At 42.5% G+C, this 14,551-nt stretch overlaps 17 non-coding genes across 17 annotated transcripts; all 17 read right to left on the bottom strand.

The window, feature by feature from the left end:
• Positions 1-961: 961 nt before the first annotated feature.
• trnal-uag (transfer RNA leucine (anticodon UAG)) lies at positions 962-1,043 on the bottom strand. The gene has a single exon. It is a non-coding gene; the product is annotated as a tRNA-Leu (tRNA).
• A 672-nt stretch (positions 1,044-1,715) lies between these two features.
• On the bottom strand, positions 1,716-1,797 carry trnal-uag (transfer RNA leucine (anticodon UAG)). Its single transcript has one exon. It is a non-coding gene; the product is annotated as a tRNA-Leu (tRNA).
• A 672-nt stretch (positions 1,798-2,469) lies between these two features.
• trnal-uag (transfer RNA leucine (anticodon UAG)) lies at positions 2,470-2,551 on the bottom strand. Its single transcript has one exon. It is a non-coding gene; the product is annotated as a tRNA-Leu (tRNA).
• A 1,450-nt stretch (positions 2,552-4,001) lies between these two features.
• On the bottom strand, positions 4,002-4,083 carry trnal-aag (transfer RNA leucine (anticodon AAG)). The gene has a single exon. It is a non-coding gene; the product is annotated as a tRNA-Leu (tRNA).
• Positions 4,084-4,755: 672 nt separating this feature from the next.
• On the bottom strand, positions 4,756-4,837 carry trnal-uag (transfer RNA leucine (anticodon UAG)). The gene has a single exon. It is a non-coding gene; the product is annotated as a tRNA-Leu (tRNA).
• A 672-nt stretch (positions 4,838-5,509) lies between these two features.
• On the bottom strand, positions 5,510-5,591 carry trnal-uag (transfer RNA leucine (anticodon UAG)). The gene has a single exon. It is a non-coding gene; the product is annotated as a tRNA-Leu (tRNA).
• A 672-nt stretch (positions 5,592-6,263) lies between these two features.
• On the bottom strand, positions 6,264-6,345 carry trnal-uag (transfer RNA leucine (anticodon UAG)). The gene has a single exon. It is a non-coding gene; the product is annotated as a tRNA-Leu (tRNA).
• A 672-nt stretch (positions 6,346-7,017) lies between these two features.
• trnal-uag (transfer RNA leucine (anticodon UAG)) lies at positions 7,018-7,099 on the bottom strand. Its single transcript has one exon. It is a non-coding gene; the product is annotated as a tRNA-Leu (tRNA).
• Positions 7,100-7,771: 672 nt separating this feature from the next.
• trnal-uag (transfer RNA leucine (anticodon UAG)) lies at positions 7,772-7,853 on the bottom strand. The gene has a single exon. It is a non-coding gene; the product is annotated as a tRNA-Leu (tRNA).
• Positions 7,854-8,525: 672 nt separating this feature from the next.
• trnal-uag (transfer RNA leucine (anticodon UAG)) lies at positions 8,526-8,607 on the bottom strand. Its single transcript has one exon. It is a non-coding gene; the product is annotated as a tRNA-Leu (tRNA).
• Positions 8,608-9,279: 672 nt separating this feature from the next.
• Positions 9,280-9,361, bottom strand: trnal-uag (transfer RNA leucine (anticodon UAG)). Its single transcript has one exon. It is a non-coding gene; the product is annotated as a tRNA-Leu (tRNA).
• A 672-nt stretch (positions 9,362-10,033) lies between these two features.
• Positions 10,034-10,115, bottom strand: trnal-uag (transfer RNA leucine (anticodon UAG)). Its single transcript has one exon. It is a non-coding gene; the product is annotated as a tRNA-Leu (tRNA).
• A 672-nt stretch (positions 10,116-10,787) lies between these two features.
• On the bottom strand, positions 10,788-10,869 carry trnal-uag (transfer RNA leucine (anticodon UAG)). The gene has a single exon. It is a non-coding gene; the product is annotated as a tRNA-Leu (tRNA).
• A 709-nt stretch (positions 10,870-11,578) lies between these two features.
• Positions 11,579-11,660, bottom strand: trnal-aag (transfer RNA leucine (anticodon AAG)). The gene has a single exon. It is a non-coding gene; the product is annotated as a tRNA-Leu (tRNA).
• Positions 11,661-12,348: 688 nt separating this feature from the next.
• On the bottom strand, positions 12,349-12,430 carry trnal-uag (transfer RNA leucine (anticodon UAG)). The gene has a single exon. It is a non-coding gene; the product is annotated as a tRNA-Leu (tRNA).
• Positions 12,431-13,138: 708 nt separating this feature from the next.
• Positions 13,139-13,220, bottom strand: trnal-aag (transfer RNA leucine (anticodon AAG)). Its single transcript has one exon. It is a non-coding gene; the product is annotated as a tRNA-Leu (tRNA).
• Positions 13,221-13,930: 710 nt separating this feature from the next.
• trnal-aag (transfer RNA leucine (anticodon AAG)) lies at positions 13,931-14,012 on the bottom strand. The gene has a single exon. It is a non-coding gene; the product is annotated as a tRNA-Leu (tRNA).
• Positions 14,013-14,551: the final 539 nt, after the last annotated feature.

Raw genomic sequence — 14,551 nt, 5'->3', positions numbered from 1 at the left:
GACAGGACTTGAAGGAAGTTATTGGTAAATGTGAAGTCATGTGCTCCAGTCTGAAGGTGCACATCTTAACTCTTACCTCGTTTGAAAACCAGACGGGAGAAAAAGAAAATGTCCTCATGTACACCTCATTGGATACCCCATATGCTACTGGCTTTTGCAGTACAGAAGAAAGTACTACAAGTAGCCAACACATGCAAATACCAGTCAATTGGCAGTGGTGGGATTTTAACCCACGCCTCCTGAGAGACTAGAGCCTAAATCCAGCGCCTTAGACCACTCGGCCACACTACCATTAAACATGACTTAACCCAAAAAATCTTGAGTCGTTTCGATGAAAAGTCCACTTTGACGACAATTGGACAATCAAATCGAAGACACACATGGAAGAACATTCGAAACTTCAAACACATACCCTATGGGAGTATAGAGCTTTACTCAAGATCATTAGACCACAAAACTATCAGCAAAGTTCGGGCTTCAACTGTTGGTTCTATTCTGTCACGTTTTCAACTTCAAAGCCAAAGCAAGTCACTTTCAGCAGGAGATGAGTTGATGTTTAGAAGGCGAGGACAAGGGTAACATAACAGATAAAGGAATCTTTTAGCAGAGGATGGTTTCGATCCATCGACCTCTGGGTTATGGGCCCAGCACGCTTCCGCTGCGCCACTCTGCTCTTGTTTAACGATATAATTTCATACGAACATAGTCTTTGGTTTTATAAGGTTTTATCAGCAGCTTAATCGACAGGACTTGAAGGAAGTTATTGGTAAATGTGAAGTCATGTGCTCCAGTCTGAAGGTGCACATCTTAACTCTTACCTCGTTTGAAAACCAGACGGGAGAAAAAGAAAATGTCCTCATGTACACCTCATTGGATACCCCATATGCTACAAAGCTCAGCTGGCTTTTGCAGTACAGTAGAAAGTACTACAAGTAGCCAACACATGCAAATACCAGTCAATTGGCAGTGGTGGGATTTGAACCCACGCCTCCTGAGAGACTGGAGCCTAAATCCAGCGCCTTAGACCACTCGGCCACACTACCATTAAACATGACTTAACCCAAAAAATGTTGAGTCGTTTCGATGAAAAGTCCACTTTGACGACAATTGGACAATCAAATCGAAGACACACATGGAAGAACATTCAAAACTTCAAACACATACCCTATGGGAGTATAGAGCTTTACTCAAGATCAATAGACCACAAAACTATCAGCCAAGTTAAGGGCTTCAACTGTTGGGTCTATTCTGTCACGTTTTCAACTTCAAAAGCCAAAGCAAGTCACTTTCAGCAGGAGATGAGTTAACGTTTAGCAGGCGAGGACAAGGGTAACATAACAGATAAAGGAATCTTTTAGCAGAGGATGGTTTCGATCCATCGACCTCTGGGTTATGGGCCCAGCACGCTTCCGCTGCGCCACTCTGCTCTTGTTTAATGATATAATTTCATACGAACATAGTCTTTGGTTTTATAAGGTTTTATCAGCAGCTTAATCGACAGGACTTGAAGGAAGTTATTGGTAAATGTGAAGTCATGTGCTCCAGTCTGAAGGTGCACATCTTAACTCTTACCTCGTTTGAAAACCAGACGGGAGAAAAAGAAAATGTCCTCATGTACACCTCATTGGATACCCCATATGCTACAAAGCTCAGCTGGCTTTTGCAGTACAGTAGAAAGTACTACAAGTAGCCAACACATGCAAATACCAGTCAATTGGCAGTGGTGGGATTTGAACCCACGCCTCCTGAGAGACTGGAGCCTAAATCCAGCGCCTTAGACCACTCGGCCACACTACCATTAAACATGACTTAACCCAAAAAATGTTGAGTCGTTTCGATGAAAAGTCCACTTTGACGACAATTGGACAATCAAATCGAAGACACACATGGAAGAACATTCAAAACTTCAAACACATACCCTATGGGAGTATAGAGCTTTACTCAAGATCAATAGACCACAAAACTATCAGCCAAGTTAAGGGCTTCAACTGTTGGGTCTATTCTGTCACGTTTTCAACTTCAAAAGCCAAAGCAAGTCACTTTCAGCAGGAGATGAGTTAACGTTTAGCAGGCGAGGACAAGGGTAACATAACAGATAAAGGAATCTTTTAGCAGAGGATGGTTTCGATCCATCGACCTCTGGGTTATGGGCCCAGCACGCTTCCGCTGCGCCACTCTGCTCTTGTTTAATGATATAATTTCATACGAACATAGTCTTTGGTTTTATAAGGTTTTATCAGCAGCTTAATCGACAGGACTTGAAGGAAGTTATTGGTAAATGTGAAGTCATGTGCTCCAGTCTGAAGGTGCACATCTTAACTCTTACCTCGTTTGAAAACCAGACGGGAGAAAAAGAAAATGTCCTCATGTACACCTCATTGGATACCCCATATGCTACAAAGCTCAGCTGGCTTTTGCAGTACAGTAGAAAGTACTACAAGTAGCCAACACATGCAAATACTAGTCAATTGGCAGTGGTGGGATTTGAACCCACGCCTCCTGAGAGACTGGAGCCTAAATCCAGCGCCTTAGACCACTCGGCCACACTACCATTAAACATGACTTAACCCAAAAAATGTTGAGTCGTTTCGATGAAAAGTCCACTTTGACGACAATTGGACAATCAAATCGAAGACACACATGGAAGAACATTCAAAACTTCAAACACATACCCTATGGGAGTATAGAGCTTTACTCAAGATCAATAGACCACAAAACTATCAGCCAAGTTAAGGGCTTCAACTGTTGGGTCTATTCTGTCACGTTTTCAACTTCAAAAGCCAAAGCAAGTCACTTTCAGCAGGAGATGAGTTAACGTTTAGCAGGCGAGGACAAGGGTAACATAACAGATAAAGGAATCTTTTAGCAGAGGATGGTTTCGATCCATCGACCTCTGGGTTATGGGCCCAGCACGCTTCCGCTGCGCCACTCTGCTCTTGTTTAATGATATAATTTCATACGAACATAGTCTTTGGTTTTATAAGGTTTTATCAGCAGCTTAATCGACAGGACTTGAAGGAAGTTATTGGTAAATGTGAAGTCATGTGCTCCAGTCTGAAGGTGCACATCTTAACTCTTACCTCGTTTGAAAACCAGACGGGAGAAAACGAAAATGTCCTCATGTACACCTCATATGCTACAACGCTCAGCTGGCTTTTGCAGTACAGTAAAAAGTACTACAAGTAGCAAACACATGCAAATACCAGTCAATTGGCAGTGGTAGGATTTGGACCCACGCCTCCTGAGAGACTGGAGCCTAAATCCAGCGCCTTAGACCACTCGGCCACACTACCATTAAACATGACTTAACCCAAAAAATGTTGAGTCGTTTCGATGAAAAGTCCACTTTGACGACAATTGGACAATCAAATCGAAGACACACATGGAAGAACATTCAAAACTTCAAACACATACCCTATGGGAGTATAGAGCTTTACTCAAGATCAATAGACCACAAAACTATCAGCCAAGTTAAGGGCTTCAACTGTTGGGTCTATTCTGTCACGTTTTCATCTTCAAAAGCCAAAGCAAGTCACTTTCAGCAGGAGATGAGTTAACGTTTAGAAGGCGAGGACAAGGGTAACATAACAGATAACAATGGAGTGGATAAAGTATTCCTTTAGCAGAGGATGGTTTCGATCCATCGACCTCTGGGTTATGGGACCAGCATGATTCCGCTGCCCCACTCTGCTCTTGTTTAATGATATAATTTCATACGAACATATTCTTTGGTTTTATAAGGTTTTATCAGCAGGTAAATCGAAAGGACTTGAAGGAAGTTATTGGTAAATGTGAAGTCATGTGCTCCAGTCTGAAGGTGCACATCTTAACTCTTATCTCGTTTAAAACCAGACGGGAGAAAAAGAAAATGTTCTCCTGTACACCTCATTGGATATCCCATGTGCTTCAAAGCTCGGGTGGCTGTTGCAGTTTTGAACAACAAGAGAGCTTCTTATAGTAGATAAGGTGCAAGTAGCCAATAGATTCAACTGATAGTCTACTGGCAGTGGTGGGATTTGAACCCACGCCTCCTGAGAGACTGGAGCCTTAATCCAGCGCCTTTGACCACTCGGCCACACTACCGTTGGAAACTAGATTTAACCAAACAGACAGGAGGGGTTTAGATGTAAATGACACTTTGATGACAATTGGACAATCAAATCGAAGACACACATGAAAGAACATTCGAAATTTCAAACACATACCCTGTGGGAGTATAGAGCTTTACTCGAGATCAAAAGACCACAAAACTAACAGCCAAGTTAGGGGCTTCAACTGTTGGTTCTATTCTGTCACGTTTTCAACTTCAAAGCCAAAGCAAGTCACTTTCAGCAGGAGATGAGTTGATGTTTAGAAGGCGAGGACAAGGGTAACATAACAGATAAAGGAATCTTTTAGCAGAGGATGGTTTCGATCCATCGACCTCTGGGTTATGGGCCCAGCACGCTTCCGCTGCGCCACTCTGCTCTTGTTTAACTATATAATTTCATACGAACATAGTCTTTGGTTTTATAAGGTTTTATCAGCAGCTTAATCGACAGGACTTGAAGGAAGTTATTGGTAAATGTGAAGTCATGTGCTCCAGTCTGAAGGTGCACATCTTAACTCTTACCTCGTTTGAAAACCAGACGGGAGAAAAAGAAAATGTCCTCATGTACACCTCATTGGATACCCCATATACTACAAAGCTCAGCTGGCTTTTGCAGTACAATAGAAAGTACTACAAGTAGCCAACACATGCAAATACCAGTCAATTGGCAGTGGTGGGATTTGAACCCACGCCTCCTGAGAGACTGGAGCCTAAATCCAGCGCCTTAGACCACTCGGCCACACTACCATTAAACATGACTTAACCCAAAAAATGTTGAGTCGTTTCGATGAAAAGTCCACTTTGACGACAATTGGACAACCAAATCGAAGACACACATGGAAGAACATTCAAAACTTCAAACACATACCCTATGGGAGTATAGAGCTTTACTCAAGATCAATAGACCACAAAACTATCAGCCAAGTTAAGGGCTTCAACTGTTGGGTCTATTCTGTCACGTTTTCAACTTCAAAAGCCAAAGCAAGTCACTTTCAGCAGGAGATGAGTTAACGTTTAGCAGGCGAGGACAAGGGTAACATAACAGATAAAGGAATCTTTTAGCAGAGGATGGTTTCGATCCATCGACCTCTGGGTTATGGGCCCAGCACGCTTCCGCTGCGCCACTCTGCTCTTGTTTAATGATATAATTTCATACGAACATAGTCTTTGGTTTTATAAGGTTTTATCAGCAGCTTAATCGACAGGACTTGAAGGAAGTTATTGGTAAATGTGAAGTCATGTGCTCCAGTCTGAAGGTGCACATCTTAACTCTTACCTCGTTTGAAAACCAGACGGGAGAAAAAGAAAATGTCCTCATGTACACCTCATTGGATACCCCATATGCTACAAAGCTCAGCTGGCTTTTGCAGTACAGTAGAAAGTACTACAAGTAGCCAACACATGCAAATACCAGTCAATTGGCAGTGGTGGGATTTGAACCCACGCCTCCTGAGAGACTGGAGCCTAAATCCAGCGCCTTAGACCACTCGGCCACACTACCATTAAACATGACTTAACCCAAAAAATGTTGAGTCGTTTCGATGAAAAGTCCACTTTGACGACAATTGGACAATCAAATCGAAGACACACATGGAAGAACATTCAAAACTTCAAACACATACCCTATGGGAGTATAGAGCTTTACTCAAGATCAATAGACCACAAAACTATCAGCCAAGTTAAGGGCTTCAACTGTTGGGTCTATTCTGTCACGTTTTCAACTTCAAAAGCCAAAGCAAGTCACTTTCAGCAGGAGATGAGTTAACGTTTAGCAGGCGAGGACAAGGGTAACATAACAGATAAAGGAATCTTTTAGCAGAGTATGGTTTCGATCCATCGACCTCTGGGTTATGGGCCCAGCACGCTTCCGCTGCGCCACTCTGCTCTTGTTTAATGATATAATTTCATACGAACATAGTCTTTGGTTTTATAAGGTTTTATCAGCAGCTTAATCGACAGGACTTGAAGGAAGTTATTGGTAAATGTGAAGTCATGTGCTCCAGTCTGAAGGTGCACATCTTAACTCTTACCTCGTTTGAAAACCAGACGGGAGAAAAATAAAATGTCCTCATGTACACCTCATTGGATACCCCATATGCTACAAAGCTCAGCTGGCTTTTGCAGTACAGTAGAAAGTACTACAAGTAGCCAACACATGCAAATACCAGTCAATTGGCAGTGGTGGGATTTGAACCCACGCCTCCTGAGAGACTGGAGCCTAAATCCAGCGCCTTAGACCACTCGGCCACACTACCATTAAACATGACTTAACCCAAAAAATGTTGAGTCGTTTCGATGAAAAGTCCACTTTGACGACAATTGGACAATCAAATCGAAGACACACATGGAAGAACATTCAAAACTTCAAACACATACCCTATGGGAGTATAGAGCTTTACTCAAGATCAATAGACCACAAAACTATCAGCCAAGTTAAGGGCTTCAACTGTTGGGTCTATTCTGTCACGTTTTCAACTTCAAAAGCCAAAGCAAGTCACTTTCAGCAGGAGATGAGTTGATGTTTAGAAGGCGAGGACAAGGGTAACATAACAGATAAAGGAATCTTTTAGCAGAGGATGGTTTCGATCCATCGACCTCTGGGTTATGGGCCCAGCACGCTTCCGCTGCGCCACTCTGCTCTTGTTTAATGATATAATTTCATACGAACATAGTCTTTGGTTTTATACGGTCTTATCAGCAGCTTAATCGACAGGACTTGAAGGAAGTTATTGGTAAATGTGAAGTCATGTGCTCCAGTCTGAAGGTGCACATCTTAACTCTTACCTCGTTTGAAAACCAGACTGGAGAAAAAGAAAATGTCCTCATGTACACCTCATTGGATACCCCATATGCTACAAAGCTCAGCTGGCTTTTGCAGTACAGTAGAAAGTACTACAAGTAGCCAACACATGCAAATACCAGTCAATTGGCAGTGGTGGGATTTGAACCCACGCCTCCTGAGAGACTGGAGCCTAAATCCAGCGCCTTAGACCACTCGGCCACACTACCATTAAACATGACTTAACCCAAAAAATGTTGAGTCGTTTCGATGAAAAGTCCACTTTGACGACAATTGGACAACCAAATCGAAGACACACATGGAAGAACATTCAAAACTTCAAACACATACCCTATGGGAGTATAGAGCTTTACTCAAGATCAATAGACCACAAAACTATCAGCCAAGTTAAGGGCTTCAACTGTTGGGTCTATTCTGTCACGTTTTCAACTTCAAAAGCCAAAGCAAGTCACTTTCAGCAGGAGATGAGTTAACGTTTAGCAGGCGAGGACAAGGGTAACATAACAGATAAAGGAATCTTTTAGCAGAGGATGGTTTCGATCCATCGACCTCTGGGTTATGGGCCCAGCACGCTTCCGCTGCGCCACTCTGCTCTTGTTTAATGATATAATTTCATACGAACATAGTCTTTGGTTTTATAAGGTTTTATCAGCAGCTTAATCGACAGGACTTGAAGGAAGTTATTGGTAAATGTGAAGTCATGTGCTCCAGTCTGAAGGTGCACATCTTAACTCTTACCTCGTTTGAAAACCAGACGGGAGAAAAAGAAAATGTCCTCATGTACACCTCATTGGATACCCCATATGCTACAAAGCTCAGCTGGCTTTTGCAGTACAGTAGAAAGTACTACAAGTAGCCAACACATGCAAATACCAGTCAATTGGCAGTGGTGGGATTTGAACCCACGCCTCCTGAGAGACTGGAGCCTAAATCCAGCGCCTTAGACCACTCGGCCACACTACCATTAAACATGACTTAACCCAAAAAATGTTGAGTCGTTTCGATGAAAAGTCCACTTTGACGACAATTGGACAATCAAATCGAAGACACACATGGAAGAACATTCAAAACTTCAAACACATACCCTATGGGAGTATAGAGCTTTACTCAAGATCAATAGACCACAAAACTATCAGCCAAGTTAAGGGCTTCAACTGTTGGGTCTATTCTGTCACGTTTTCAACTTCAAAAGCCAAAGCAAGTCACTTTCAGCAGGAGATGAGTTAACGTTTAGCAGGCGAGGACAAGGGTAACATAACAGATAAAGGAATCTTTTAGCAGAGGATGGTTTCGATCCATCGACCTCTGGGTTATGGGCCCAGCACGCTTCCGCTGCGCCACTCTGCTCTTGATTAATGATATAATTTCATACGAACATAGTCTTTGGTTTTATAAGGTTTTATCAGCAGCTTAATCGACAGGACTTGAAGGAAGTTATTGGTAAATGTGAAGTCATGTGCTCCAGTCTGAAGGTGCACATCTTAACTCTTACCTCGTTTGAAAACCAGACGGGAGAAAACGAAAATGTCCTCATGTACACCTCATTGGATACCCCATATGCTACAAAGCTCAGCTGGCTTTTGCAGTACAGTAGAAAGTACTACAAGTAGCCAACACATGCAAATACCAGTCAATTGGCAGTGGTGGGATTTGAACCCACGCCTCCTGAGAGACTGGAGCCTAAATCCAGCGCCTTAGACCACTCGGCCACACTACCATTAAACATGACTTAACCCAAAAAATGTTGAGTCGTTTCGATGAAAAGTCCACTTTGACGACAATTGGACAATCAAATCGAAGACACACATGGAAGAACATTCAAAACTTCAAACACATACCCTATGGGAGTATAGAGCTTTACTCAAGATCAATAGACCACAAAACTATCAGCCAAGTTAAGGGCTTCAACTGTTGGGTCTATTCTGTCACGTTTTCAACTTCAAAAGCCAAAGCAAGTCACTTTCAGCAGGAGATGAGTTAACGTTTAGCAGGCGAGGACAAGGGTAACATAACAGATAAAGGAATCTTTTAGCAGAGTATGGTTTCGATCCATCGACCTCTGGGTTATGGGCCCAGCACGCTTCCGCTGCGCCACTCTGCTCTTGTTTAATGATATAATTTCATACGAACATAGTCTTTGGTTTTATAAGGTTTTATCAGCAGCTTAATCGACAGGACTTGAAGGAAGTTATTGGTAAATGTGAAGTCATGTGCTCCAGTCTGAAGGTGCACATCTTAACTCTTACCTCGTTTGAAAACCAGACGGGAGAAAAATAAAATGTCCTCATGTACACCTCATTGGATACCCCATATGCTACAAAGCTCAGCTGGCTTTTGCAGTACAGTAGAAAGTACTACAAGTAGCCAACACATGCAAATACCAGTCAATTGGCAGTGGTGGGATTTGAACCCACGCCTCCTGAGAGACTGGAGCCTAAATCCAGCGCCTTAGACCACTCGGCCACACTACCATTAAACATGACTTAACCCAAAAAATGTTGAGTCGTTTCGATGAAAAGTCCACTTTGACGACAATTGGACAATCAAATCGAAGACACACATGGAAGAACATTCAAAACTTCAAACATATACCCTATGGGAGTATAGAGCTTTACTCAAGATCAATAGACCACAAAACTATCAGCCAAGTTAAGGGCTTCAAATGTTGGGTCTATTCTGTCACGTTTTCAACTTCAAAAGCCAAAGCAAGTCACTTTCAGCAGGAGATGAGTTAACGTTTAGCAGGCGAGGACAAGGGTAACATAACAGATAAAGGAATCTTTTAGCAGAGGATGGTTTCGATCCATCGACCTCTGGGTTATGGGCCCAGCACGCTTCCGCTGCGCCACTCTGCTCTTGTTTAATGATATAATTTCATACGAACATAGTCTTTGGTTTTATAAGGTTTTATCAGCAGCTTAATCGACAGGACTTGAAGGAAGTTATTGGTAAATGTGAAGTCATGTGCTCCAGTCTGAAGGTGCACATCTTAACTTTTACCTCGTTTGAAAACCAGACGGGAGAAAAAGAAAATGTCCTCATGTACACCTCATTGGATACCCCATATGCTACAAAGCTCAGCTGGCTTTTGCAGTACAGTAGAAAGTACTACAAGTAGCCAACACATGCAAATACTAGTCAATTGGCAGTGGTGGGATTTGAACCCACGCCTCCTGAGAGACTGGAGCCTAAATCCAGCGCCTTAGACCACTCGGCCACACTACCATTAAACATGACTTAACCCAAAAAATGTTGAGTCGTTTCGATGAAAAGTCCACTTTGACGACAATTGGACAATCAAATCGAAGACACACATGGAAGAACATTCAAAACTTCAAACACATACCCTATGGGAGTATAGAGCTTTACTCAAGATCAATAGACCACAAAACTATCAGCCAAGTTAAGGGCTTCAACTGTTGGGTCTATTCTGTCACGTTTTCAACTTCAAAAGCCAAAGCAAGTCACTTTCAGCAGGAGATGAGTTAACGTTTAGCAGGCGAGGACAAGGGTAACATAACAGATAAAGGAATCTTTTAGCAGAGGATGGTTTCGATCCATCGACCTCTGGGTTATGGGCCCAGCACGCTTCCGCTGCGCCACTCTGCTCTTGTTTAATGATATAATTTCATACGAACATAGTCTTTGGTTTTATAAGGTTTTATCAGCAGCTTAATCGACAGGACTTGAAGGAAGTTATTGGTAAATGTGAAGTCATGTGCTCCAGTCTGAAGGTGCACATCTTAACTCTTACCTCGTTTGAAAACCAGACGGGAGAAAAAGAAAATGTCCTCATGTACACCTCATTGGATACCCCATATGCTACAAAGCTCAGCTGGCTTTTGCAGTACAGTAGAAAGTACTACAAGTAGCCAACACATGCAAATACCAGTCAATTGGCAGTGGTGGGATTTGAACCCACGCCTCCTGAGAGACTGGAGCCTAAATCCAGCGCCTTAGACCACTCGGCCACACTACCATTAAACATGACTTAACCCAAAAAATGTTGAGTCGTTTCGATGAAAAGTCCACTTTGACGACAATTGGACAATCAAATCGAAGACACACATGGAAGAACATTCAAAACTTCAAACACATACCCTATGGGAGTATAGAGCTTTACTCAAGATCAATAGACCACAAAACTATCAGCCAAGTTAAGGGCTTCAACTGTTGGGTCTATTCTGTCACGTTTTCAACTTCAAAAGCCAAAGCAAGTCACTTTCAGCAGGAGATGAGTTAACGTTTAGCAGGCGAGGACAAGGGTAACATAACAGATAACAATGGAGTGGATAAAGTATTCCTTTAGCAGAGGATGGTTTGGATCCATCGACCTCTGGGTTATGGGCCCAGCATGCTTCCGCTGCCCCACTCTGCTCTTGTTTAATGATATAATTTCATACGAACATAGTCTTTGGTTTTATAAGGTTTTATCAGCAGCTTAATCGACAGGACTTGAAGGAAGTTATTGGTAAATGTGAAGTCATGTGCTCCAGTCTGAAGGTGCACATCTTAACTCTTACCTCGTTTGAAAACCAGACGGTAGAAAAAGAAAATGTCCTCCTGTACACCTCATTGGATATCCCATGTGCTTCAAAGCTCGGGTGGCTGTTGCAGTTTTGAACAACAAGAGAGCTTCTTATAGTAGATAAGCTGCAAGTAGCCAATAAATTCAACTGATAGTCTACTGGCAGTGGTGGGATTTGAACCCACACCTCCTGAGAGACTGGAGCCTTAATCCAGCACCTTTGACCACTCGGGCACACTACCGTTGGAAACTAGATTTAACCAAACAGACAGGAGGGGTTTAGATGTAAATGACACTTTGATGACAATTGGACAATCAAATCGAAGACACACATGGAAGAACATTCGAAACTTCAAACACATACCCTGTGGGAGTATAGAGCTTTACTCAAGATCAAAAGACCACAAAACTATCAACCAAGTTAAGGGCTTCAATTGTTGGGTCTATTCTGACACATTTTCAACTTCAAAAGCCAAAGCAAGTCACTTTCAGCAGGAGATGAGTTAACGTTTAGACGGCGAGGACAAGGGTAACATAACAGATAACAATGGAGTGGATAAAGTATTCCTTTAGCAGAGGATGGTTTCGATCCATCGACCTCTGGGTTATGGGCCCAGCATGCTTCCGCTGCCCCACTCTGCTCTTGTTTAATGATATAATTTCATACGAACATAGTCTTTGGTTTTATAAGGTTTTATCAGCAGCTTAATCGACAGGACTTGAAGGAAGTTATTGGTAAATGTGAAGTCATGTGCTCCAGTCTGAAGGTGCACATCTTAACTCTTACCTCGTTTGAAAACCAGACGGGAGAAAAAGAAAATGTCCTCATGTACACCTCATTGGATACCCCATATGCTACAAAGCTCAGCTGGCTTTTGCAGTACAGTAGAAAGTACTACAAGTAGCCATCACATGCAAATACCAGTCAATTGGCAGTGGTGGGATTTGAACCCACGCCTCCTGAGAGACTGGAGCCTAAATCCAGCGCCTTAGACCACTCGGCCACACTACCATTAAACATGACTTAACCCAAAAAATGTTGAGTCGTTTCGATGAAAAGTCCACTTGACGACAATTGGACAATCAAATCGAAGACACACATGGAAGAACATTCAAAACTTCAAACACATACCCTATGGGAGTATAGAGCTTTACTCAAGATCAATAGACCACAAAACTATCAGCCAAGTTAAGGGCTTCAACTGTTGGGTCTATTCTGTCACGTTTTCAACTTCAAAAGCCAAAGCAAGTCACTTTCAGCAGGAGATGAGTTAACGTTTAGCAGGCGAGGACAAGGGTAACATAACAGATAACAATGGAGTGGATAAAGTATTCCTTTAGCAGAGGATGGTTTGGATCCATCGACCTCTGGGTTATGGGCCCAGCATGCTTCCGCTGCCCCACTCTGCTCTTGTTTAATGATATAATTTCATACGAACATAGTCTTTGGTTTTATAAGGTTTTATCAGCAGCTTAATCGACAGGACTTGAAGGAAGTTATTGGTAAATGTGAAGTCATGTGCTCCAGTCTGAAGGTGCACATCTTAACTCTTACCTCGTTTGAAAACCAGACGGTAGAAAAAGAAAATGTCCTCCTGTACACCTCATTGGATATCCCATGTGCTTCAAAGCTCGGGTGGCTGTTGCAGTTTTGAACAACAAGAGAGCTTCTTATAGTAGATAAGCTGCAAGTAGCCAATAAATTCAACTGATAGTCTACTGGCAGTGGTGGGATTTGAACCCACACCTCCTGAGAGACTGGAGCCTTAATCCAGCACCTTTGACCACTCGGGCACACTACCGTTGGAAACTAGATTTAACCAAACAGACAGGAGGGGTTTAGATGTAAATGACACTTTGATGACAATTGGACAATCAAATCGAAGACACACATGGAAGAACATTCGAAACTTCAAACACATACCCTGTGGGAGTATAGAGCTTTACTCAAGATCAAAAGACCACAAAACTATCAACCAAGTTAAGGGCTTCAATTGTTGGGTCTATTCTGACACATTTTCAACTTCAAAAGCCAAAGCAAGTCACTTTCAGCAGGAGATGAGTTAACGTTTAGACGGCGAGGACAAGGGTAACATAACAGATAACAATGGAGTGGATAAAGTATTCCTTTAGCAGAGGATGGTTTCGATCCATCGACCTCTGGGTTATGGGCCCAGCATGCTTCCGCTGCCCCACTCTGCTCTTGTTTAATGATATAATTTCATACGAACATAGTCTTTGGTTTTATAAGGTTTTATCAGCAGCTTAATCGACAGGACTTGAAGGAAGTTATTGGTAAATGTGAAGTCATGTGCTCCAGTCTGAAGGTGCACATCTTAACTCTTACCTCGTTTGAAAACCAGACGGTAGAAAAAGAAAATGTCCTCCTGTACACCTCATTGGATATCCCATGTGCTTCAAAGCTCGGGTGGCTGTTGCAGTTTTGAACAACAAGAGAGCTTCTTATAGTAGATAAGCTGCAAGTAGCCAATAAATTCAACTGATAGTCTACTGGCAGTGGTGGGATTTGAACCCACACCTCCTGAGAGACTGGAGCCTTAATCCAGCACCTTTGACCACTCGGGCACACTACCGTTGGAAACTAGATTTAACCAAACAGACAGGAGGGGTTTAGATGTAAATGACACTTTGATGACAATTGGACAATCAAATCGAAGACACACATGGAAGAACATTCGAAACTTCAAACACATACCCTGTGGGAGTATAGAGCTTTACTCAAGATCAAAAGACCACAAAACTATCAACCAAGTTAAGGGCTTCAATTGTTGGGTCTATTCTGACACATTTTCAACTTCAAAAGCCAAAGCAAGTCACTTTCAGCAGGAGATGAGTTAACGTTTAGACGGCGAGGACAAGGGTAACATAACAGATAACAATGGAGTGGATAAAGTATTCCTTTAGCAGAGGATGGTTTCGATCCATCGACCTCTGGGTTATGGGCCCAGCATGCTTCCGCTGCCCCACTCTGCTCTTGTTTAATGATATAATTTCATACGAACATAGTCTTTGGTTTTATAAGGTTTTATCAGCAGGTAAATCGAAAGGACTTGAAGGAAGTTATTGGTAAATGTGAAGTCATGTGCTCCAGTCTGAAGGTGCACATCTTAAC

Source organism: Platichthys flesus, chromosome 8, assembly GCF_949316205.1.
Source record: "Platichthys flesus chromosome 8, fPlaFle2.1, whole genome shotgun sequence".
Lineage (NCBI taxonomy): Eukaryota > Metazoa > Chordata > Actinopteri > Pleuronectiformes > Pleuronectidae > Platichthys > Platichthys flesus.
Note: the sequence above shows the minus strand (reverse complement) of the source record. Positions and strands in the feature narration are given on the sequence as shown.